This window comes from Anomalospiza imberbis, chromosome 6, assembly GCF_031753505.1.
Source record: "Anomalospiza imberbis isolate Cuckoo-Finch-1a 21T00152 chromosome 6, ASM3175350v1, whole genome shotgun sequence".
In the NCBI taxonomy this organism is placed as follows: Eukaryota; Metazoa; Chordata; class Aves; order Passeriformes; family Viduidae; genus Anomalospiza; species Anomalospiza imberbis.
In genome coordinates, this window is record NC_089686.1 from 4,906,759 (window position 1) to 4,931,525 (window position 24,767).

Below are 24,767 nucleotides of genomic sequence, written 5' to 3' on the forward strand. Positions count from 1 at the left end.
CTTCACACATTGACTTTAAACCAGTAGGAACTCGGGAACTGAATTTAAATCCCAGATTGGAAGACATCTCTCCATCAGGGGTGAGAGCTACTGCCACAAATCACTCTGTCCCTGCTTTTGTGTGTGTCTTTTCCAGGACATTTTGGTGCTCCCTGTGCTCTCTGCCATTCAAGCACCTTCCAACTACCCCAGCAGTGTGGTTGCTGTAATTTTTGTGTGGGCTTACTCCTCACTCGGCGAGGAGACGAGATCACCATTGATTCCAGCCTTATTTCCCAAGTGCTGGTTGTGACCCAGGCAGCCCATGGCTCTCATTAAATGGCCACTGCTCACGCAGCCCCACTGACCCACTCACGTGTCCAGCTGAGCTCCTTTGGCTGCTCTGGCTACTCCATTGATCCCCAAATTAATCTTTCCACAGACTCCTCTTTCAGCCTCTTTGCAGCTCCTCAGCAGCTTTGCCTAGAGCAGGAGAGTATTTTTCATCTCTGCTGAGTTTACACGAGGTGAATTCTCAGAGCTGCCAGCGCCGGCGAACTTCCCAGGCTGCAGCAGAGACATTCCTGCCTCTGAGTGAAAACCCAAGGCTGAATTGGATTTCTCTTGTTTCACTAATTGGCTCAGCACTGTGGTTGGTATTTATGGCTTTTGTGCTGCTCCTGGATTTCTGGCTCTGTCTGTTTTGTTATGCTGCTCCTACGAAACACGGGAATATCATGCTCTCTTTGGGATATGCCAACAACTCGAGGAGTGGGTGAGTGTAGCCAAACAGATTTTCCACCTTCAGGAGCAGGGAAGCTGCTGAACTGTTGCCTGCCTTTTGTTTAGCATGGCAGCTGCTGTGTAGATTGTATTTGCTGTGTGTATTTCTGCAAAGGGAGCCAGCAGGGAAAGACTTCTGCCTCCATCATCTGTAGATCCAGGCATTTTCACAAGGGGGAATGGCCTTAAGATGAAACAGGGCAGATTTAGATTAGATTTAAGGAAGACATTCTTCCCTGTGAGGGTGCTGAGGCCCTGGCACAGGTTGCCCACAGAAGCTGTGGCTGCCCCAACCCAGCAGCGTTCCAGGCCAGGTTGGACACTGGGGCTTGGAGCAACCTGGGATAGTGGAAAGTGTCCCTGCCCATGGCAGGGGGCAGAACTGGATGTTCTTGAAGGTCCCTTCCAATCCAAACCATTCTGTGATTCCATGAATCTCCTTCTGAGATTGTTTCAGATCCAGACTAGGCAGGAGCCCAGCTGAGTACTGGGGGTCTCATCCTACTGTAGAATTATTTCCTTTCATAACTATGATCTTCCCTGTTTTGGAGGCCCCCTGCTCCTCCAGAAGAAGTGGTTTTAAGTATTTATGAGGCTAAAAAATGAGAAAATCAAAATGCTGGGAGAAATTTTGCAGACCTTTCAATGACACTTCTGTGAGCAGCAATGGAAAAATGCACCTGGGCTGTTCTCCTGGAGCTTTTTTTGACTCCTAGCAAAGTCTGTCTTCAACCAGCTTGGTCTCAATGGCAGTGCTGCACCATCATGGAAGTCCCTGAACCCCTCCAGACCCCATGTAAAATGGAAACAAATAATTGCTGCCTTTTTTTTTTTTTCATTCCAATTCTTCCATTCACTCTTGGCCAACACAGCTGGAAAGAGAGAGGGGAAGTGTTTGGGGTGTGACTGGCAGTGATGCCACCACTGATGCAGGTGCTCCTGCATCTGTTGCTAAATTGAGCCTTTTGAAACCATCCTTGAGTGCAAGTCAACCTGCAGCAGGTCCTTTGCAGAGGGGATGGTGGGGATTTTGGGGTGGGTGAAGGTAAGAGTGATGGACCTGAGCTGCCTGTTTGGCCACTTCCCCCAGGATCAGCTTCCCTGAGTTCATCAGGAGAGTGCCAGAGCCCTCTGGATTCCTTCTCATGGTTTAAAGTAAGGCATTTTTCCCCAAGGAGCTGCTAAAAAGTAAAAAAACAGCAAAAAAAAAAAAAAAAAAAGAAAACCTCAGTGGCCTCTTTATAACTTTTTATGCAGCCACATTCTAATTAAGAAACAAAACTCATCATAAATTGCTTTCCAAGGGACATGTTCCAAGTGGGGATTGAGGGCATTTGCCATGTGCCAGCAGAAACATTTAAAAATGTGTTTTTAGAGTGCAGCAATTTCAGCACAAGGGAACAGGCTATTCCAGCTCAGGGGATTTGACTATTCCCCATTTGGGGGCCCTGAACAGTGCTTTGCTGAGGACAAAAATGTCTTAAGCAAGTACAAAAATCCCCTTTAGCTCAAGGATTTAGTGGATAGCCATGCTGGAAAACTGAAGCATCAGCAGGGAAAGTTGTTCCCTTGATGCTCTGGTCAGATGTTGGCACTTCTGAGACCCAGCCATCCCAAGGGATTCTGGATTAGTTTAAAGCCATTACCCCCTGTCCTATCACTACATGCCCTTCTATCTCCCCCACCCCCACTTTTTGAATAAAGAATTTCGTTTAAATTCCTGGTGAGGGGGCTCTGAGCTGACAGCCAGGGCTGGGGGGGGTGACTCCTCTCCCTGCCCCACATCAGGAATGAACAGCCCAGCAGCCTCACAGCCCCTCTGCCAGCTCTGAGCCCTCACACCCCTCAAACCCCTCCTTGCCCAGCTCTGAGAGCAGCCACACCTCACCCCAGGGCAAGGCAAGGCAGGGAAACAGCCCCTGAGAAAAAGAAAATTATTAAACCACCTGTTTCTAACCCCTGCAGGGAGAAGGTGTTCTGAAGCACTTTGGAGCTTTTCTCTGTGGCCTCAAGCCTGCCCAGAGGATGCTTCTCAGCTCTCCAGGCTTTTTTTTTTTTTTTTTTTTTCAGTCAATTGCATCAAAATTTACCATCCAATATTCCATCCTGACAGAGGGAGGGCTTCATCCCATCTTCCTGGGCTGGTGGGGGAATGAGGAGGGGACAGCCAGAGGAGACAGACACTCTCTGTGAGCCAGGAACTCTTGTGGGAGGGAAGAGAGGGAGGGCTTTGGGCCTTAAGAAAAATCTGCAAATGGTTTTTCTTGCATCCCTGGCTCCCTCTCTTGTGTGGGCAGCACCATCAAACTCATCACCTCCTGCCCCAGCCATGCAGGGGCTTTCCAGGAGCCTCTGCCAATTGCAAAGGGCTGCAGGAAAGCAAACTGGCAGCAGGAAGAGGCAAGAGCTCAGCCAGGCAGAGAGGCAAGTGGGGAAAGAGGAGAAAAACAAAGAGAAAAGCAAAACCTCAAGCTGCAGATCAGTCCTTTTTTTTAATCTTAATTTTCTGAGATGACTTCTGCATCCTCCTCCCTTTTCTCAGCAGAGTCCAGCTCATTTTTCCCGCCTGGGGAAGGACTGGACTGCCCCTGCCAGCAGCTGCAGACAGGCTGATTGCAATGTGTCACACATGCATATGTATAGGTGTATTTATATGCACATCTATATATAGGTGCTGCCCTGAGACTCTCTGAGACTATCCAAGGGCACGGTCCCACATCACCAACCCCCCTCAAACTTCTCCCTGCCTTACCCCAGACTGGAAAGCGTTTCAAAGTGAGGTGGAAGGTCTTCCATTTCTGCACTTCCTTGGAAAACTTCCCTGCTGCTGGAATCAGCACCTCCATTGAGGCACTGCAGTCCTGGCATCCACAAGCTCTGCTCACCCCGACTCAGATCCTGGTACAAGAATTGTACAGTGAAAAATGTGACAGCCCATTTATGGACAGGCAGGATTTGGGAAGAGCCCTGACCTGCAGCAGTGGAGTTTCAACATTACCTTTTGAACAGCAGGAAAATTGAAGCCTATCTCTGCTCTGGGAATAGGGAAGTTCTGCCATGGATGTGGATGGTTGATTTAAGAGAAGAAAATGCTTTGAGTGCTGCATCCAACTCTGGGGACCCAAACATCAGAAGGACATGGACCTGATGGAGCAAAGATGTGACCAGAGGGCTGGGGAGCCTCTGCTTTGGAGACAGGCTGAGGGTTGGGGTTGTTCAGCCTGGAGAAGGCTCTGGGGAGACCTCGGAGCCTCTTGCAGTGCTTAAAGGGGCTCCAGGAGAGCTGGAGAGGGATTTTGGACAAGGGCATGGAGTGACTGGAAAAGGAGAAATTCCTTTAAACTCAAAGAGTGTAGGTTTAGATTGGATATTGGTAAGAAATTCTTGACTGTGAGGGTGGGGAGGCCCTGGCACAGGTTGCTCAGAGAAGCTGTGGCTGCCTCTGGATCGCTGGCAGTGTTCTAGGCCAGGCTGGACAAGGCTTGGAACAACCTGGGACAGTGGAAGGTGTCCCTGTCCATGGCAGGGGGTTGAAACTAAATGTTCTTGAAGGTCCCTTCCAACCCCAACCATTCTGTGATTCTCTGATTCTCTTGCTGAGTTTGTTTTCAAAGCAGAACCAGGAATGATCATAGCTAAGTTACCAGAGGTCTAATCCTACCAGAGAATGAATTTTCTTTCATAACTCTTACCTTGCCTTCCTCTCTTAGATGCTTTCCCCCTTCTGCTGTTGGCTCAGCCTATCCATAAGACCAATGCCACATTTTTCTTCTGGTCACCAAAATTTAATCTGGGGCTCAGAGGGACCATTAACACCAGTGTGTGAGGGCACCTGTGCCTTTGATTTATCCCAGTGTGGAGGGAAAGGCCTCATGTGCTGCCAGGTTCCAGAGTCCCCCCATCAGATCTATTATTAAAGATACTCCTGCCACTGAGCTCATTAAAAAATACTTTCCTCAGCTCCTTCTGGCCTGGCCCTGCCTCTTTTAAAATTGAACCTTTTAATTTGAATGAATCTTTAATTTGATTTTGTGCTCTCCCCGTAAAGAGCTATTCCCCAGGATCCTTAGGATGAGGAGTAATTTGATAAGATTTAAAGAGGAAGTGAAGCCATGGAATTGATCTAATTTTGTTGATGTGGCTGCAGGATTTTATTACCTGCTTGTAGCGGGGTTGGGTTATCATAAAAGAGAGAGGGAGTGGGAAGTCCTGGGGTTTCTGTGTCTGAGCTGCTCATCTCCAATGGATTTAGCACATGGAACAGTGAAGGGAAAGGCTCACTCCTGGGTTGGTTTCCTGGTTTTCTCAGGGGGATGCTTCATTTTCAGCTGTGCATTTTTTTGTGCTCAAGCTCTCTGTGCAGCAAGATTCCAGGAGAAAGGGGAAGCAGGGAGAGAACATTTAGCAACAAAAGTAATCTATGGGGACATTTTGGAGGGGAGTTAATGGCTACTTTTAGGTCCTGATCTTATTTCTGGGAAGTAAATGGCCAAAGGTTTGAGCCTTTTGCTGGGAAGCAGAGCCAGGCTGGAGTGTGGCTCTAGGTTTGGGGGCTTTTGGTTTTGACCCCAGGTTTGATCTGCAGCTGGTGAGCACTGGATAAACGCACACAGCTGCAAACCTGATCCAGGCAGAGCACCTCTGATGCAGGGAAACCATCAACATGTGCCGTGGTGTGGGGTGATAGGGATGAAATCCCCTTCCTGCCCAGACCACAGCACCTTCCTGCAAACCCTTTCTTGTCTGACAGCAGAGATGGAGGAGGTGGTTGTGGCTGATAAACGGGAAATCCTGCGGGTTCCCTTCCTTCCCCTCCTGGATGTCTCCTTAACCACAACACCGTGTTTGTCAAACCAGCACACAGAAAAGCACCTTCCCTGCTTCCCTGGGCTTCTCTGGGCAAACCCTGCCCTGCAGATGGAGGCTCTGAGTGCGCTCCTGATTTACACCCTTGGAGGTGAGAGCTGGGCCCTCACCGTGCTCACCCCAAGCGCTTTCACACCAAAATGACAAAAGTCAGCTCAGCTTCAGCCATCCCCTGCTCCCTCGCTGCTCCCTCCCTGCCAGGTGCTGCAGGTGGGTTTGGGGGTGCAAATCCTGCCCTGGGAGCAGCCCAGCTCAGCTGCTGCAGGTCTCTGTGTCCCCCAGCAGCAGCACAGCTTGGGATCAGGCATGGCTCAGCTTGCCTGTGGCATCCTGGGCAGCCTGGGTGGCTCTGGCCTGTGGCAGAGCTGGTGTCACCTGGTCCAGGCTCTGCACCACGAGAGCTCACGTCTCCCAGAGGGGCTCCTGTGGGTGATGGCCCTGCTGGGCTCTGGGCTTCACTTTTCCCCCTGTTCAGGTGCTAAACCACCCTGAAAACTCTTTTTAACTGGCCCCACAGCGTGCTGAGGCAGGAAAAAACACCATAACCAACCTCAAGCTGGTGAGCTGGGCAAGGGGATGGCCCATACCCCATAGGGATGCACCCAGAAACAGCCCCTTGGCTCCAGAGAAGCTCCCAGGCACTCCCTGCATCCTCATGCTCCTCAAGGAGAGCTGGGACCAGGCTGCAGGGTTTTGCCTTCACTTTCCACAGACAATTCCCAGCTGCCCAAGCTCCTCTGCTTGCCAGGACCAGCAGCACTGGCACCCCACTTGGAAGGACACAGCAGGATTGCTCCCAAGGGACATGGATCGTGCCACTTAAGCTAGACCTAAACCCCGGGTCTGGATTCCTGCATGAATAATCTTGTGTAAACCCTCCTCTGCTGAAGAGCTCATTTCCCATCCAGGGTGAAGTGGACAGAACAGTGGAAAAAAAAAAATGCAGCTTTTGTGCTGCTGGATCCAAGTCTCCATCTGTGTGTAAGGGCTTGGCTACTAAAAACAGGGATGGGGAAACCTGGTTAACCCATGCCTGGCAGCCAAAATCTGCATGTGGCTGTGCCTGTCCTGGCTCTGGGGGTGGGAAGACAGAGGTGCTCCAGACTTCTTTATTTTTAGGTGCCATCAGTAAAGATAAAATCAGATTTCACTGCTGATTTAGATGAAATTTGACCAGCAACACCATTCTCAGCCTAATTTTATACCTTTTTGACTCTTCCCCTGTATTCCTGCCCTTAAAATGTTTTATGGATTATGCAGCTCCTGCCAAAGGATTTGAGTTTGAAAGCTTACTGTATTTTGGCTTGTAAAGATGTTGAATGAACAGTTTAAAATTCTGAGTCATTAAAACTGTCTGGGAGAACCTAATGAATGTTATTTACTGTGCTTCCCAGCTCAGCAAAAAATCCAGCTCTTTCTTCTCTTGCTTTCTATACTTTACTTTTTAAAACAGCAGCCAAAGTTGTCTGGAAACCATTTCTTGCTAGAGACAAATTGGATCAGTAAGTGGAAATGTCAGTTTTTTAAGAATCTCCACCACTGCTTTGAAGTAACTTAATTTTTTTTGTTTGATTGTTCTAATTCAAAAGCTTTATCTTCTAGGCTATCTCAAAAAACAAAAAACAAAAAAACAAAAAAAAAAAAAAAAAAGAAAAAGAAAGGAAATTTAGGGGCTGCAGCTCCTTTTAAAAGGAGAAAAAAGTAAAAAAAAAAAAAGCTGCCAAATCCAGATCTTTTGATGATAGTCTCTTCAGAAGGCTGCCTAGGTGGGCTGGGCAGCACTGCTGAGCTGAGCTCAGTTACTCTCCCTTCCTGTGATCCTGGAGAGGTCAGAATAGGACCCCCTATCCTCTTTAATTTCTGTTTGTGTTGCTGAGCTTAGCCTTGGAAATGGAAATCTGGCTTGAAAAGAAACTACTTGCAATTAGAGGCTGTGAAAAAAAAATAATCTAATGAGCTGCTGCTTTTAATTCCACATCTGAAAGGCAATCTATTACTGTCTTTTATCACTCCTGTCTCCTATTAGGGAAGCAATCTCATGCTGGGACTCTTTCAACACCCAGGCAGTTAATATACATTATAATTATTGCCTAATGTATGAATAGCCTGGTGTGCTCAAGTTGCCTGTTCATTTTTACTCAGCTCCTGGAAAAGCCCATGCAGTACCCAAGCAGGGCTGGAGAAGGGATCTCGTGAGATTGATCAAGGTTTGATTTTAAATTATTTATTTTTTGCATCATGCTGTTGCCCCAGGGGCTCTATTTGAGGACAAATGCAGAGTACTCATGTAGGAACAGAAAATTCCTGTCCCAGAGGGGTTACAGAGTGATGGGTAGATGTTGGAATCCTGGATGCTGAGAATTTTAAACTTTCTCTGCTTAAAGGCACGGACTCACAAGAGAGCACTGCATTTAACCTGAAGCTGTGGAGAAGACTTTAAAAATTGATTGATAGCACTAAGATTACTGAGTATGTAGTTGGTTAGAAGTGTGTAGTATCACAAGGTGGAAAACTTAGAGTTTAGGTTTTTAGAATATAGTAATGGATATAAAACAAGATGGAGAGTATAGGGTGTTGTCTCGAGTTCCTTTCTCTTCTTCCTTCTTCTTCATGGGTTTGGGTAATGTTTTGTAATTAGACAAAAAAGTCCACATTACAAGCTTCAAAAGATCAGTTATTAAGTTAAAAGAGAAAATAATCTAAGTATCATTTCTTAATTAAGTAGTTAATTTTAGTTCAGCCTTAAAAAACTTTAAAACTATACATCTAAGAGCATTTTTGTACTGTTTTTCCTACATACAAAGTCTAGTATAAACAACATACTAAAGTTTTGATAAAATAACAATAAACATAAGCTAAAAACCAAAAAAGTCAAATACATCTCTCATTCCTAATACAGAACTACTCCAAAAGGGCTTCCCCTGTCAGGAGAGTCCCCAAAGAGAAGCCCAACATAAGACCAACAAAGCCATAGGTAGAGGAGGGAAAGGAAGGGGAGAAATCCCAAGAGATCAATGGGGAATGGTCTGCCAGCAGTGAGCTCAGGAGGTCTGAGCTTAGGGTGGACTTCCCAGTGCTGCTAAAAATCATTAAAAAAAAAAATTAAAAAGTAAGTGATTCACAATGTTTCACTTTTTTTTTTCATTTTGGTCCCTGATTTGCAAATCTCAAATTTCAGTTTATTTAGACAGTTTTAAAGCAAAAAGCAGAAGAAGAAAAGAAGAAAAAAGGTCAGTATTTTTGAGGCAACATGCAACAGCAGAACCTCCCTGCCCACAGTCCCAGAGGGGCCTGACTGTGCCCTGGGTCCCCAGCTGGGGATGCTGCTCAGTGCCCTGGCCCAGCAGTGATGTGACCACTGAGCCCCAACCCCTGGGTGACCCGGCACGTGGGGTTTCAGACAATCCAGAAGCTCACAGCAGGTTGTGAAAATCCTTTCTTCCTCACCACATGTCGGGCACAGCTCGATGCAGTGACGGGTTTTTGGTGCAGCAACAAGCACTGGGCAGCGTGGCACAGCTTTATGCACCAAACCCTCATTTAAACCTTCTCCCAGGGCTGTCTGCACACTCCTGCTTCTCCCTCTTCCCCATGGCAGATTCCCAAAGGTCCATACACCTCCAAGGATGGTGTGAACCATCACTGAAGGCCTGAGGTCTGGATGGTTCTTCATAGCCCATGGTCCTGCCAGGAACCCACATTAGTCATAGCACCAGAGAGGGCTGGAGCAGCCCAAACCCCCAGGACAACATATTCACCTTTTCCTAAAACTCTTGGAGTGCAGTTAATTATTTACAAGCCTGAACACTTAGGGCCACGTGGAGCCAAGGGTAGAAGGGCATTAAAATGCCACTTGATGCTCACCAGGCCTGACTAATAAAATAATGTCCAACAAGGACATCAATTAGCTGCCAATTCGCCAGCACTCAGAGAGGCTAATGACAGCTGGAGTGAGGAATGTGAAACCCGAGTCTCTCTGCAGCCTGCACTGGGGTGCCAGGGATAAAAGGTTAGTGATGTGTACCAAATGCAGTGTGAGCTCCTCCATTATTTATGTGTGTCAAACACACAAGGAGCGTTTCAATGCCTGCAGTCGCTCTATGGTAATTTGTATTATATAAACAGATATAATCTGGTCATTAATACACATAATTCTGAGTGAGCTGACAGTAATGAATGTGGAGTAGGTTATTCCATTGACTTGTTTCCTTGCTAAATAACAGTCTGGGGTAAAAAAGGCTGATGCACCAGGGCCAGCAGCATTAGGAGTGTGGTGGGTCCAGGGTGGACTCTTTATGGTGGGTTCATGGTGGATTCAAGGCTGGTGAGGGGTTGGGAACACAAACTCTGTAAGGAATAACTGAGGGAGCTGGGAGTGTTCAGCCTGGAGAAAAGGAGACTCAGGGGTGACCTTATCATTCTCTACAGCTCCTGAAAGGTGCCTGTGCTCAGGTGGGGTTGGGCTCTTTCTCCAGGCAGCACTGACACAACCAGAGCACACAGTCTCAAGCTGAGCCAAGGGAAATACAGGTTGGATATCAGGAAAAAGTTTTTTACAGAAAGGGTGATAAAGTTCTGGAATGGCTGCCCGGGGAGGTGGTGGAGCCACCATCCCTGGGTGTGTTTAACAAAGCCTGGATGTGGCACTGGCTGCCAGGGTTGAGTTGGGGTGCTGGGGCTGGGTTGGACTCGATGATCTTTAAGGTCTCTTCCAACCTGGTCATTCTGTGAATTCTGTGAATTTTGTGACTCAAGCTTTGCCCTTCGCTTTTTGTCCTGATTTTTTTTTTCCAGGCCCTGGCTATGCACTGCAGGGATTTACACTCCCCTTTCCCCATCCCCTGAGTTTGCTGGCTCTTGTTGCATCAATCTCTGCTTGGCACTGCACGGCCCATGTCCCTGGCTCTGGTAAGCTGGGCTGGGCTCGTCAGCTTTCCTGCTCCTTCCCACCTCTTGGAAGAATACCTTCATTAACAGTCAATAAATGAGGGTTTTTGTAGTGGTGTAACAGGCGTTTTCTGGGAAAGTGGGGTGGGTGTTTGTGGACATTGCTTAGAGCCTTGTCTTGCCACAAATAAAGCAGACCTGTGCCTCTCTCTGTAGATTTCCTTATTTTTTTAAGGCACTGGAAGGTGAAGATACCAACTGGTGATGCCTCTCCACATGTGCCACGAGTGGGGCAGCTCAGCTCCTGACAGCTGAGCCAACAGTGCCCGTGGGATGTGTTTAGATGAGCTGATTTCCATGCAGCTGCAGTGGAAATGGGAACAGCTTTGTGGGACAATAGCAGGATGGCCACTATCCTCCACATAGGTGACACGAGGCATCAGTCCCCCACTTTGACAAGAGGATCTGCCATTCCCTCTTGGCAAGGTGGCTCCAGGCAGGGAGATAGGGAGCACAGTGGTGCCTTGTCCTGGCAGAGCCTGGCCGTGTGCTCACTGAGCTGCCCTGGGCTCATCCGTGCTCTGGATCTGTCTCCATCAGTAAAAGGTTTCATGACTAACTCTGCCTTTCTGGTAATTCTGAGGATGTTTGGGGAGCTCCCTGAAGGGCTGCAGCTCTGCCTAAGAGCAGGGAAGGGGCTGAGCAGGATTTGTATGGAGTTTCTAAACTGGATTGGCAATAAACAATCTGTTAACAAACCCAGATGAGGTGGGTTTGGGAGTGTCCAGCTGGAAAGGCAAACTCTTGATCCCACAGTGAGTCTCAAGCCCAGGAGCTGTAGGGGAGTGTCTCCAAGATCCTGTCCCACCCAATGCCCTGGTCCTTCTTGCTGCTCCAAGGGCAGTATCCAGCAACAACAGCACGCTCCTCCTGAGATTTAATCTCCGGGATCCAGGAGGCCAATCCCGCTGCTCTTTAGGAGGACAGGAAAGATCTGTTTGCCAATGGCACAGCTGGCTCATAACTACCAGTGGAGATGGGGGAGAGATTTACTGGAAGGCTACTCCCAGTGTTTTAGGTGTTGCACCCATGTTGTTGTTACCCAGTGTTACCTCACACACTTTCTGGCCTCTCCTCTGCATGGGAATTCCCAGAGCTGCCTCTGTTAGCAAAGCAGAAACGGGAAATTGGAAGGCAAAAGCCCAGCACAGACAGTTCTGCCTTGCTGCAGGTTGCACAAACCCTTTTATTTAAAAATATCTAATCTCTGCCTAATGATCACCCTATTGCCCACTGGGGGGAAAGCTCTGTCATCAGCCCCAGGTGATGTCACTTTACCCTCTGGCTGTTTTCAAAGAACACACACAAAAATTGGTGCTTTTCTGCTGCTGCCTTTTCTGCAGGGCTATTGCCCCCCACATGGAAAACAAGAAGTTTCCCTGTACTTAAAAAAAAAAAAAATTGCTGCAATTGCCCTAATTCTCTTGGCTGTCTCCTACCCTTTTTTATCCTATGGGAATTTTGTTTCCCATATGGATGAACTATAGATCCTACCTTTGGATTTGTACTCACTGCCTTCAACATCTCTGTTCCCCATTTGTTTATAAAGGATATCTCTGTTCTCCTCTTGATGAAGAGTTATTGTTTTAACCACTAGAACAGTCCCTCACTTGTTAGATTGTGGTTTTTGGTCAGTATAGAGAAACGTTCTTCAATATTCCCTATTATCATTCTTGGGATTTTTTTGATTTTTTTTTGGTGTTGTTTTGTTGTTTTTTTTTTTTCTGTTTAAATTCTTACTCTGAATTCAGTTAGCCCATGATTGTTTTCAGGTTGGTAACAGCAGCCTGAGAGAGCAGCAAGGCAATGTCTGACTGGGTTTGATTTTATTCCATCTGCACATAACAAATGTTTTCGAGTGGCAATCACTTCCCACCTAAGCTACTGTGTGTTTTCAGTGCTGTGATCAAATTCTCTGTATCTGCCAAGAAAAAAGGTCTGATCCACAGTTCTCCCCTGTTGGATGTGTGAGTTCTTTTGAGATAGCAAATAATCACCATCATCCCTCACAAGCAGGCGCCTGTCTCGGTGCTGGAGGCAGCTTTCCTGCAGATTTGCTCCATTTGAAGTTTCCCTGTGACAATCTGGCCCTTTTCCCCTCCTTGCCTTTGGCAGCTGCTTGGGGGGATGTTCAGATGGTTCACGGGTTTGATTTTGTGCTCCACTGCAGACACTGGCTGGTCTATTTTGTACTTTCTATTTTAGATGATTGAGCCATCAATTTTCAGATTCATTTACTACTGAGTCCATTGACCTGGATGCTCATGATCCCATTTCTAACAGGTCCCTATCTTATCCTCACTTCAGCCTCCCTAAAAGCCATGGTTTTAACACTCCAATGAGCTTCCCATCAGGTTTCCATCTAGGCCAAATTTTTGCTGTACAACAGATATTCCTGTTTATTAGCCAGGACCTACCTTTGGTGAATGGGTGATGAAAGCGTTTTTCTCCACTTCCTTCTTTGCTTTGATTAATTTTGTTCTCAGCACCTTACATTATGTGTTAAATGAGTTTCCATTTGTTCCCTCTTTGCACCTTTCCCTTTTGTCGTTAGTTTAACACCTCCCTGCCCAAGGCAGCCTGCCTTTGCCACAGAAAATTGGTTTCTAATTTGGGAAGGAAGCTACCAAATCCTCTCATGGAGGGTTGAGGTAAGTGCTCTGCAAACGACACTCATCTTGACATTTCCACGCTCAGTTTTCCCATCAAAAACCTTCTGTTTTTCTTCATCTACAGGAGAGGACAGATCTCTGAGAGCTCCTTTAGAAACCTTTTTAACATCCTTTCAAGTGATGCAGCCTAGAAAACATGAGAGAGGCTGAGATTTAGGGATGTTGTTGAGCTGCAGCTGAGCTCCTGCCTTCCTGTCTCGGTGTGCTACCTGCTGGAGCCATCACAAAGGAGCTGTGGCTTTCTTTTGGAATGGATCCAACCTCTTGGAAAGATGGTTGTGCTTGGTAAATTAGCAGAAAACTAACCTGGCTGGAAATGCACAGAGTTTCTTCTTGTCTTTTTGTCTCCGGAGCATTTCTTCAGGACAGAAATGATATCGTGGATTGATCCCCACAGATCATCCCACTGATTTTGGCTGCCATTGGGAAAGATGCTTCCTCCTCCTCCTCCCAGACCTTAAGCATCTGTGAATGTCCTACTCATACAACATTCCAGCAGATGCCAAGCATCCCCTGGACTCTCACCACGCTGAGCTGAGCGCCACACACAAGCTCAGGTGCTCCACTGAGCTGGGGCCTCTCTAAACAAGAAGAGACCATTAGTTTTGGCTCATTAGCTTAACTGAGCTGACTATTAAATCCCACTCCTCCCGCCACTTTCTGTAAAATAAACTTAGAAATGAGCCATCTTTGCAGCTGTGAGAGTAATAAATCCAATTAATTTCCATGTCTTTAGTGTTAATATATGCATTAGACGTGTCAGCGCTGCCTTTTTGATTCCTTTGTGGAAAAGGTTGTCTCAGAGATTCCCTTCTAATTAGGATGGGAGTTTAATCCTTTGTGGATATATTCCTCCAGGAAGCCACTTGCTGAGATGCAGAATCTTCAGTCCCTGGGAATTGTGTTACTGTTTGTTTGGGAGCTTTTTGGGGGGTTTTTTTTGGTTTTTTTTTTTTTTTTTTTTCCTTCTTTTTTTTGTGTGTGTGCATATGACAACTGCTATCACAACAAATTCATACTTCCCCTGCTAATGTAAGAGTTAAGGAAAAAAAAAAAAAACCTCCACTTTGTCCTGTGAAGATGTCACCAAACAAAGCAGAAAGCCAGGCACAGATGCAGCTCTCTTTGAAATCTGCATAGTAATGATTGTTTACCCTCCTTTCTCCATCGCTGATGACTCCAACACCAAGGGTACAGCAAACAGCTGTGTGGCATTCATGGTCAGACCCATCTGCAGGATGAAGCAGTGGCTGAGTGCAAGTCTCATGCCAGTCGTTCAGGGCAAGCTGAGAGGAAAACCACAGAGATCACAGAGTCTGTTAGAAGTGTTGCTGGTAGTGCTCTTGGTTCCAGGGAGATCAGAGCCCCTGCACAGATGGAAGGGCAAAGTGCACGGGCTCCAGAGAATCCTTTGAACGTTTATCAGCCCTTCTACTCCAAAAGATGCCTGTAGGTGCCTCATAGCTGTGTGTCACAGAGTGCAGCCCACTCAAAACAGGAGCTGCTGGTGCAGGTCTCAAGGCACCCCAGGCTCTGTAGATAGAAGAAGGAGCTGGAACTTGGATCCTGTGCAGAAGCACTTTTAATTGTGTCACAACCAAGAGAAAATCGGCCCAGAAGCCAAATTTACATGAACAAACTCTGCTACCAACCTGCTCCTGCTGCCCCATGATCTTTCCTCTCCACCCTTACAAATATTGCAAACCGCCGGCTTCGTTTTCTGAGATTTCCCAGAGCACTGCGGATTCTTTTCTTCCCGCCTGTCTCTCCTGTTACATCCAGGAATGGCCATTTCTCCTCCCAAAGGTTATCTAGGTTTGGAGCCTCCTCCCCATGGACACAATCATGAGGTCTCTGATGAGGAACAGCAGGGCTTTGTTCACTCTCAGTGCACAGGGGCTGTAAATCCTCAGTGGGTGACCAGGGAAACCAAGAGCTGGCTGCCCCAATAAATCTCCCTGGGTGGCTGCTGCAGTGCTCTCTGAGAGCTGCAGGTTCCCAGTGCAGCTGTGGGATAGAAAATAAGCCAATGTATGCACTAAGGAAAAGAAGGAAAGATGGTTTTGGTCCCTTTAGTTAAAAGGTTACCTGGATAAGCTGCTGGGAAAGGCAGCAGAGGGTAAAAAGGGTAACAGCCTTTGGAGCTTTCCCCTCCTTCGTGGTTAATCCAGCGTGGGTCACCAGGGCTTTGTGCCTTAAGCTGGAAGTGCTGGCAAAGCCCCTGCTGTGGTAAACCCGGGGTTCCACCCACACTGGGGCTCGGGGCACTCCCTTGGACATGACCTGGGGTCTGGGGACAGCTGGGGAGGGTCTGAGGGATCAGCACAATCCAGCCAGCACCCTGCAGGCTGGATGTTGCTCTTGGGTTGGGTCCAACCTCTCCTCACCTCTTCATAGAATATCCTAATTCGAAAGGGACCCACAAGGACCATCGATGCCTGGCCTTGCACAGGACAGCCCCAAGAATCCCACCCTGTGCCTGGCAGTGTTGTCCAAACACTTCTTGACCTCTGGCAGGCTTGCTGCTGTGACCACTTTCCTGGGGAGCCTGTTCCTTTTATCTTGCTCCAGCTCCAGGGAGGCTGAGAGAGGACAGGGAATGGCCTGTAGGGCACAGAGTGACACCCAGGAGCCAAACCCTTGTTGTTGTACCAACACTTGCCACCCAGCCCTGCCCAGCACTGCAGCCCTCTGTGGTTGGTGCCTTCGTGGGCCTGCCCATGCAAGGTGAAGCTCTTGCCTCATCACAGCAGTGCCTGGTGTCTCTTGCAGAGCAGTGAGGTTATTTTGAGAGCTTCTTGCTCCAGGATGTGGCCCATTTGCAAAGCTGGGAAAACTTCTGTGGGACCAGCAGGCCTCAGCATCACCACCTCAAAGGCAGAGAGGCAGAGTCTGACAGCCCCACAGTGCCCAGCCCAGCCTGACAGCTCTCACAGCTCTGCTGGGCTGCCAGGAGCTGCTGCTTGACTTCTCTGAATTATTTATTACCTTTTCCGAGTCTGCTCCTTCCCAGGAGTAATCCTAGTGCCACTGTGTCATCCAGGGGTGTGAAGGAGCCTGATTTTGTGTCAGTAGTGCCAGATGGTGGCTGGTGAGACGCCAGCTCTGCTCTCATCTCTGTGCCTCAGCTCAGGCAGGTCTCCCCATCCCTGTTTCCCACTTGGTCAGATGGGGCATTCCCTCTTCATCTGCCTCGGGAATGAAGGATTCTTGGTGTCTGCAGCCCACGTGCTTTGGTTCAGGGCAGATACAGTGGAAAGCACATTCACAGGGCAAGTTTGAGGCAGGTGTTGCCCAAGGCAGTTGTCATTCCTGCCTCTCCTCATCACTGGTCAGTCTCTGTGCCAGAGTCCCTTTGGCTCTGGCTCTCTGGGAAGGACCAGAGCATGGATATGTGAGGAACCTTGTGGCTGTTGTGGCAAAGCCATGTAACAGAAAGCAACAGCACATGCCCTAAGAGACGTTCAAGGCAGAGTCATCTGTCACATTGGGGACACTCAGTGAGTACCACCACCAGAAACCCCTGTAGATAACCCTCCAAGACCACAAAAGGGCTTCCAGTAAGGCACAGATGCATGCAAATGAGTTCTAGGAAAGGCTGTTTATGGATTAGCTAGGAAGTGTGCTGTAGTGAGTGTGTGGGATCATGATGGAATAAATACCCTGTTGTAAATGTCACAATACACCTGATTAGAGGAAATAGCCCCTGGATGTCCAGCATGCTGAAAATAGAGAAAGCTTGCTTTCTAAGACTTCAAATTGTATCAGAAAGTTTGGTTTCTAGCCACTTTCAGTATCATGACCAGCAAGGAAAGGCCTGCTGGTTCCCTGGGCCTCTTTTTGCTCCAAGTGACAGCTCCTCCTGGGCCCTATAGCCCTTGGATGCTCCTTCCTCCTCTCATCTTCTGGCAAATCCTTCAGTGATGCTCTTATTGGCAGGCCCAAGATGCAGCTATTTGAATTCTGCCTTTTGTTTTTAACCAGGTTCATTTTCTTCCCCCTCAAGACCATTGGTAATGCCTGTGGAGGGACTCCTGACTCTTCCTGCTGCCTCAGACATCTGACTGCCACTTGCCCTGCTCACCCAGACAACTGGCAGTCCATTTGTTTCCAGTCTCCCTGGAACATGCCTAACCTTTTATTTCCTAGCTCTCTTCTGCCCTGCCAGCAGCCCTGAAGCTCCCTTGTCAAAGCAGGAGAGGAGAAGAGTTACGCTCCACACACCGGCACTGGTGTGAGATGGGAAGCAGGCCTGGATTTGGCCAAGTGGCCCAGATGTTCTGGGTTTGATTTATTTGTTTGCTACTTTTCCTGATGCCTGCTGCTCTGCTCTGGAGGATCTCAGCTTTTGTTAGAAGCAAATTAAAATGAATAATAAAAGAAAAAACACAACAGGGAAAAAAGAAGAACAGAAAGTGTTGGAGGAAGCAGTGACATTTGGAAATGTACACGAGGCAACGTGGTGATGTTTGCTTCAGTCTGCTGAAAGCTTGAGACAACAGCTTGGAGGAAGATGGAGGATCTCCCTCTTGGCTGCCATCCCTTTCTCTGCTGCATCTCCCGGTGGGCTGGGCTCACTCTCTTTGCTCTTTCCCCCTGCAGCTAAGTGGGTGCTGGATGGCATTTGGATAGTAACCAGACCTGAGGATTTCACTCAGTTCTGGGAGCTGTGCTGCAGAGGCTTGAAATTTTCGGAGGAGCAGCCAAACTGGAGGAGCTTTGCAAGTCCTGCACACTCCTGGGCTGAGCATCCACCCACTGAACACTGGGGTGGTGCCTCAGCTTTGCATCCCAGTGAGGTGCAGTTGGGGAAAGCATCATCAACTCAAACCTTGCATAGAAACAGGGTTTAACAGCTCCCTGCCTGCACTTCAACCTCTATGATCAACACAAGCATCGATCAGAGTGAGACACAAGCTGAAAAATTCAGGTCACAGTCCAAAATATGAATGTGCCAGCACTTGGGTGTGTAGTTCTGGAGCTGGAGTCTGACTCATTTGCAAACAGGGACCCTCTAAAACATGGATCAAGGTTCGAATTCCTGTCCCTCCAAAATTAAGAAGATATTCTGAGAACTCAGTGTTTTGGTTCTGGGCCATCTAAGAGGGGCGAAGTATGTGCTTAAGTGCTTTGTTGAATAGGAAAAAAGGATTTGGAAAAGAAGTGGCATCCAGATACTGCTGGGTGTTTGACTGCTGAGCCCTGCATTCCTGCTTTGAAGGCTGGCTCCTCTGAATCTGCTCTCGTTGCTATTCCAAACCATCTCCACGGCTTGTCCCTGCCATCAGGTGACTAAGGAGAAAACACAGAGGGTTATGGACATTTAACACAGGCCCTGGCACAACTCCTGGAGAAGTCTGGATGTCCTGCAGTTTCCATCAGTGATCCCAAGGCAGCGTTTTAACACCAGGATTGGTGCCTGAGGGGCTTGCTTGTCTCCAGGACCCTCTTCAATCCCAGCAGGGACTGTTAGAGGTCAGTTTAACTTTCTCTGTAGCTCAGACCAAGAAAAAACTCACCTAGGATTCCTTCATCAAACATCTATTTGCTGTGTGAGCTGTGTCTGTTTTTAAGGCACCTGCCTGAAGGTAAAGGTTTAAATTTATAAACCAAAATGTTTAAATAAAAAAAAAAAAAGAAAAAGCATAGCTAAAACCAAAACAACTCTGTAGTGTCACCTGTTCTAGTGGAAGATGTCCCTGCTCATGGCTGAGGGTTTGGAACGAGATGATTTTTAAGGTCCCTTCCGACCCCTTCCAAGCCATTTTGGGATTCTGTGATGTCTGTTGTAGTGGCCCAGCTGAAGAGAACCTGCAGGCCTCCTGATGGCCTCTTTTGGTGCTGGTAACCAGCTTCCCCTTGTTGTGGGAGACCCTGAAGTCAGGGTGGCTACAAGGAGTGGGTGACATGAGCTAAGCTGGCTCGCTGTGGCTGAGGGCGTGATCCCAGGAATGCAGTTGATCCCTCACCAGCAGCAGGGAACTGGGAGTAGCTGCAGGCAGCGGGCTTTGCAGCCAGCAGAGATGCTGCTGGAAAGAAGGTGTCCCCAAAAATCTGCAGCAAGAGGATGTGAACCTCGTCCCCTGAAACAGCCTTTTGGTGGCAAAAAAAGCTGGAGCTGTGTTTGAGAGGAATGAGACTCCAGAAAATAAGTGGGAAAAGTAGAACTTTTCCTGCTTTACAGGTAGAAGAGTATCTGAGACCAGGATGGAAATAGATGGAAAACTTATGCACAGAAGAAAGGCTTGAAATGAAATACATTATGCATGAGACTAACAGCTGGAATCTGAGAAGCACTGGGAGGTAATCATCTGAAAAGTGGGAACAGTTCTGGGCAACAATACCAGCCCATTGCAGGGGCACCCAAAAGGTTCCCAGGAACTGCCTTTGGAAGGAGCTGAAATTGCAGGGCTGGAGTGGCCTTCTCTGGGCAAACCAGACCCTCCTTCCCCCATGTCCTCTCCGAGGTCTGGAGGGCTCCTGGCTCAGTCCAGGACACTGCTGTCCCATGACAAGCAATGCCATATGAGAGGCTTTGCTTGGCAATTTTGAAGTGGAATAACATCCCCAGTGCTGCCTTGCTGTACCAGGCTATTTTTCTATGAAGAAACAGTTCTGTCTGCACATCTGATGGCAATGCAGCAAACAGTAATGTAAAAGATGCAGCGTGCCCTGAATGAACAGTTCAGCTGTGAGAATCAGATCAAAGTTTTTGGGCCAATAATTTCTGGAAATTGAAATACCATTCTTTCCTCTTGCAGGTTTGCATGTGCCTGGCTTGATAGAAAATGCATTCTACCAGGACAAAAGCTTTCATTAGAGAAGATTAAAAAATGTTATTCCCTCTTATGCCAAGATTGATAAGAGGGTCAATACTGAAAAAAACCAAAAACCAGCAGAAATTCAGGTACCTCTGTGTGTCAGTTTGCCCCTGACTTCAAACCCAGCCTTCCACAGAATCATAGAATCATTTAGGTTGGAAAAGACTTCTAAGGAGTCAGGCAAACAGGAGGATGGAGTGACACCAACACACAGAAGAATTGCAGGAATAAATGTTCCCACAGCAGGGACCAGAGCTGCTCCCATCCTGCAGGGTGGGAAAAGAGTTGCACAGGTTTCTCAAAGGAGAATGGAGCAGACTTGTGGGTCATCCTGCTAAAACCTGCAGCTCTTCAGCTCAGATTTTAAGTTAAGGCTCAGAGGCTGGCAGCAAGAACCTCCAGAGCCCTTTCAGCCCCTGCTGTTTTTGTGCCCTGGGCTCTGTGGCTGCACACCTGACCTTCCCAGCTTCATGGGACTCACTGATGCAAAGCCTGGGGCCAGGGACACCTTCCTGTCTCTTAAGCCCAGCAAGAGGTCTGTGTTTGTTGTCCTCAGAGCAGTGGAAAAGGAACTTTTTCATGCAAAATGATTTATGGCTTTTGGGCTTTTGTAGTGGTTCCTTGACCTGCTGGTGTTATACACTAAAGAGACTTACTCCTGTTATTTCCTCTGAGTATTTTGCCCAGCTCCAAGCTCCCATCATGTGCCAGCTTCAGCTGAGGGGTCCCTAGGCCATCCAAAGAGCACAGCTTCAGCCACCTGTGCCTTCTTCACAATTTGAATGCAAATTGTACTGCAGGTTATGTCTTTTTTTCCCTGAAAATGTTCCTTCTGTTGGGAATTTCTCCCAGGCTGTCTAAATCTCAAGTTGTAATTTAAGTCCCAGTGGCTGATTGTTCAGTTTAATAGGTATTCTTCCACAAAATCCATGCTGCTGAGGGCTGTCCCCAGCCCAAGGTGCTCAATGAACACTGGCAGCATGGGTGTAAGAAGGCATTAAACTAAGCAGAAGTTCATGCCTCCAAATTTAGACACTTTAAAACATACATATGAAACCCAGTCCAGGACAAGAAAAGGAGTTGAAACACAAGAATATGATATTGTAAGGATGAATTGAAACTAACTGGAGCAGAACTCAACTGGCATTGTCTGCTTAGTGATGAGGAAAAAAAATTTTAAAAAAGGGAGAAAGGAAGTGTCACTTGGAATAGTCCAGCTCTGACTTATTTGAAATGCCCATGAGCCTGAGGAGGGAATGCAGTCCCATCAGTTAGCATCAGGGCATGATGAATTAGGTGGTTTGCTGAAATGCTGGTGAAGTTTCTTTATGGTGAACAACGAGGGTGGTAGCTTCAAGCTCTGGTTCTTGTCAGCTGAGAACATCATAAGTGACACCGGTTTGTTGAACTCCATTTTCTCCCTCCCCGTGCTGTCCTTATCAGACCTTCTCTTATCCTTAGAAAACAGGTTAAAATGGAACTGATCTTGCCTGGCTTTCATAGAATCACAGAATGGTTAAGGTTGGAAAAGATCTGTAAGATCTTCGAGTCCAACCATGAACAGAGCACCATGGTGTTCACCACTATCCCGTGTCCCCAAGTGCCACATCCACAATGCCTTCTGAACACTTCCAGCACCCCATGCTGCCCTGGGCACCCTGTCAATGAAGAAATCTTTCCCAATATCCAATCTAAACCTACCTTGGTGCAACATGAGGCCATTTCCTGTGGCCTGGCTACAGCCTCCTTTAAGGTGGTTGTAGAGAGTAAGAAGGTCACCCTTGAGTCTTTACCACTTTTCCATCAAATTTTCTCACAGATCTTCCCTAATCAAGGGTCTAGAAGCAAGTTTTGCATCACCTTTGCCAGTGTGACACCTGACAGGCACTGGGCATTGCTGAGCAGCACTGACACCTCGCTGGGCTCGGGGCTCACCACTCCACAGTGTCTGCATGAAGTGGCTCTCTCATGGCCTTGGGGAGCTGCACAGTGCTGGAGGCAGCAGTGGGTGATCCAAAATCAGCCCTTTCCCTGACACAACAGATGGGCTGCTGCTGTGAAAAGGAAATGAATGTCATTGCATGGCTTGTAGTCTGACAGGAATGTCTGGAGAAGCTCTAATGTTGCTTCCCCACAAGCAGCTGTTGTCTGCATCCTCTTCCATGGCCTCCTGGGTGACTTCTTATTTTGAAAACAGTCCATCTTTCCTTCCACATTCCGTCTGGATGGAGGTTTTTGCTGGAGGGTTTCCTGCTCTTGTCTCCCCATTCCTGCACAGCTCTGCTTTCTCAATCGTGCCAGTGCAATTGCTCACCCTTAAAAGTGGATCACTGAAATATCAGCAAAAAAGGAAAGAAGTTGTTACTTTGTTGTTTTGTTTTTTTTTTTTTAACTCAGACCAGAATAGAGATCTGTTTTCCAGTCACAGTCCCAGCACAGCTGGTGGAACAATGCTCTGCAGCAGAGGATCAGCAGAAAATGCCCAAATGAACAGTCTGGAACAGGGAAGGGCAGTTCTGCCTTCGCTGGATCCATCACATCTCCTCTCCTGCATCAGCTGAGGGGAGTTGGACCCTCACAGTGACTCCCTGAGAAATGTCTTTTGATGGGAGACCACAGCCACAGCAGATGAGAGCCAGCCCTTGAGAAACTGGGCCTTAGAGGGACCTAATCAAGCTGGCAGGGGTTCCCAATGCAGCAGTTTTTGTCACAACAGTACAAACGTGGTAGTGTTTTGACAGGCTGGGGCAGTGCTTGTCATCTGAATACCCTGAGTTTGTGTTAAAGATTCTATTCCACTTTCCAAGAATCTGGCCTCTGCACCTTGTTGACAGCAGGGAAATGTTTCAGTGCTGTACAAATGTAAGTAAATAAATGCAGTGGGTTGAAAATGCATTGTAGGTATGCTGCTGTTACCTAGCACCCAGAGAAATTAGTTTTGTTTGACAAAAAATGGAAACACCGCCAGGATATTTTGCTCCAGTTTAGCTTGTTTGCTAGAATTGTTTGTGGTTGGTAATGAGCACAAGGTTCACTTGTAATAATAATGTAACCATGGTAATATGATAACACAGGCTGATGCCAGGCTTTTGCTGATAAGATTTATGCCCTATTATATTATCCAATGCAATTAAGAAATACTTAGACAATTAACATTAGAATAGATTAAAATAAAGGATCAGACAGCTGTGGGTCTTAGGCATAGTCCTCAAGTGTTTGTGTCACCCTGCTGTGTTTCAATGAGCAAGGAAAGCATTTGCTTTTATTTCACCAACAGGGAATTGTCATGTTCCTAATTTTTTCCAATTCCCTACACTCATTTTAGTGTAACAGGTCAGAAATGAACCTAGGAAAAGCAACAAGTGTTAATTGGCCTCATTCAATCTAAATTGAATTTGATGATCAGCAGGATGAAAGACAAATGTGTGGGTTGGGATGTAGGGGTTTGCTCCCAGTGGGAAGGAAATGACCAGGAGATGGGGGTCAGAATCTCTCACCCCTTGCCTGTGTGTTGGGAATTCACTGTGCCAACCACTACTTTCCGAGGACTCCTTTTATATTACCAGAGGCAGCTCTTTCTTGTCTTGTAAGCTCTGTGGGGCAGAGACCATCTCTCCATCCCCATCTATGACTCCTGAAGGAACACAGCATTTCTACTACTTAATAATACAAGCACAGGAGATGAGGCAGGATAATCATAAGAGATGAACCATTTCATAACCGCCTCTGTAGCAGACGGAATTACATCTCTCATAACATCCTAGCAACAGAGCTCCTCAATCATCTGCTCTTCTCCTTACCTGCAGACATCTCACTGCCTCACTCCTTGCTGTTTCCACATTCAGTGAGGAATCTGGGATTATTTGTGGAGAATTTAATCTGAATACCCCGGTGAAGAGATAGCACCTTTCCAAAGGAGTGAAAGAGCGAGTCCTTCAGCTGTTGCCATAAGCCGGGAGATGAATGGAAGACAATTTTGGACTCAAATGTATTTTCGTTTGAGAGTCCTATTATTCAGCCCTTGCTAAAAGTTTTGAGATGTTTGGTTTGCTGAGACAGAGGCCTCCAAAGGTCCAGTCAGAGCTAATATGGGGACTGGGGCCTCTCTCTTCTCTCAGATTGTTTTTTCATTGGAATGATCGACTGCAGTGTAACTGAGAGGAGAGAAACCAATCTCAGTCTTTTGTTTCTCATGTGCTTAAAATCCCCATTTCATTAAAGAATGGCACCTAGCCCGTTCTCCATCTTCTCACCTTATTGTCCTCTCTTGCTGCTTATGAGCCCTTCATTTTGCTGTTTTTTGAGTGGCTTCTTGAGTAAATTAAAAGGCCTGTATTTTATGCTCATTTTCTTTGCTCTTTCTCCTACCTTCATACCCTGCCTTTCCAGGCTCTCTCCTCCCTTGTCTCCATGACCTACACTCTGCTGAGCTGCATCCTAGCTCTCAAAGGGTGTCTGTGGCCCTCCCCTCCCTTGTTTTGTCTTAGGTGATGCCTTGTTTTCCTTCTGTTATTCACAAAAATTGTCATTTCTTGCTGGCTGCTCAATTGCACATCTCCTCCTCCCATGCTGTCCAGCCTCTCCAGTCCCACTGCTTCCTCTATGGAGAAAAACCTCGGTTTCTCTCCATCAGATCCTCCTTCCCTTCCTCTTTGCTGATCCTATAACCACACGGTGAATCTGGTTCCCTAGGTGTGTT

The 24,767-nt window shown here is 47.3% G+C and overlaps 1 long non-coding RNA gene across 1 annotated transcript; it reads left to right on the plus strand.

Moving 5' to 3' along the window:
• On the plus strand, positions 1-615 carry LOC137475133 (uncharacterized). The gene is made up of 2 exons (XR_010999703.1): positions 1-80; positions 435-615. It is a non-coding gene; the product is annotated as an uncharacterized lncRNA (long non-coding RNA).
• Positions 616-24,767: the final 24,152 nt, after the last annotated feature.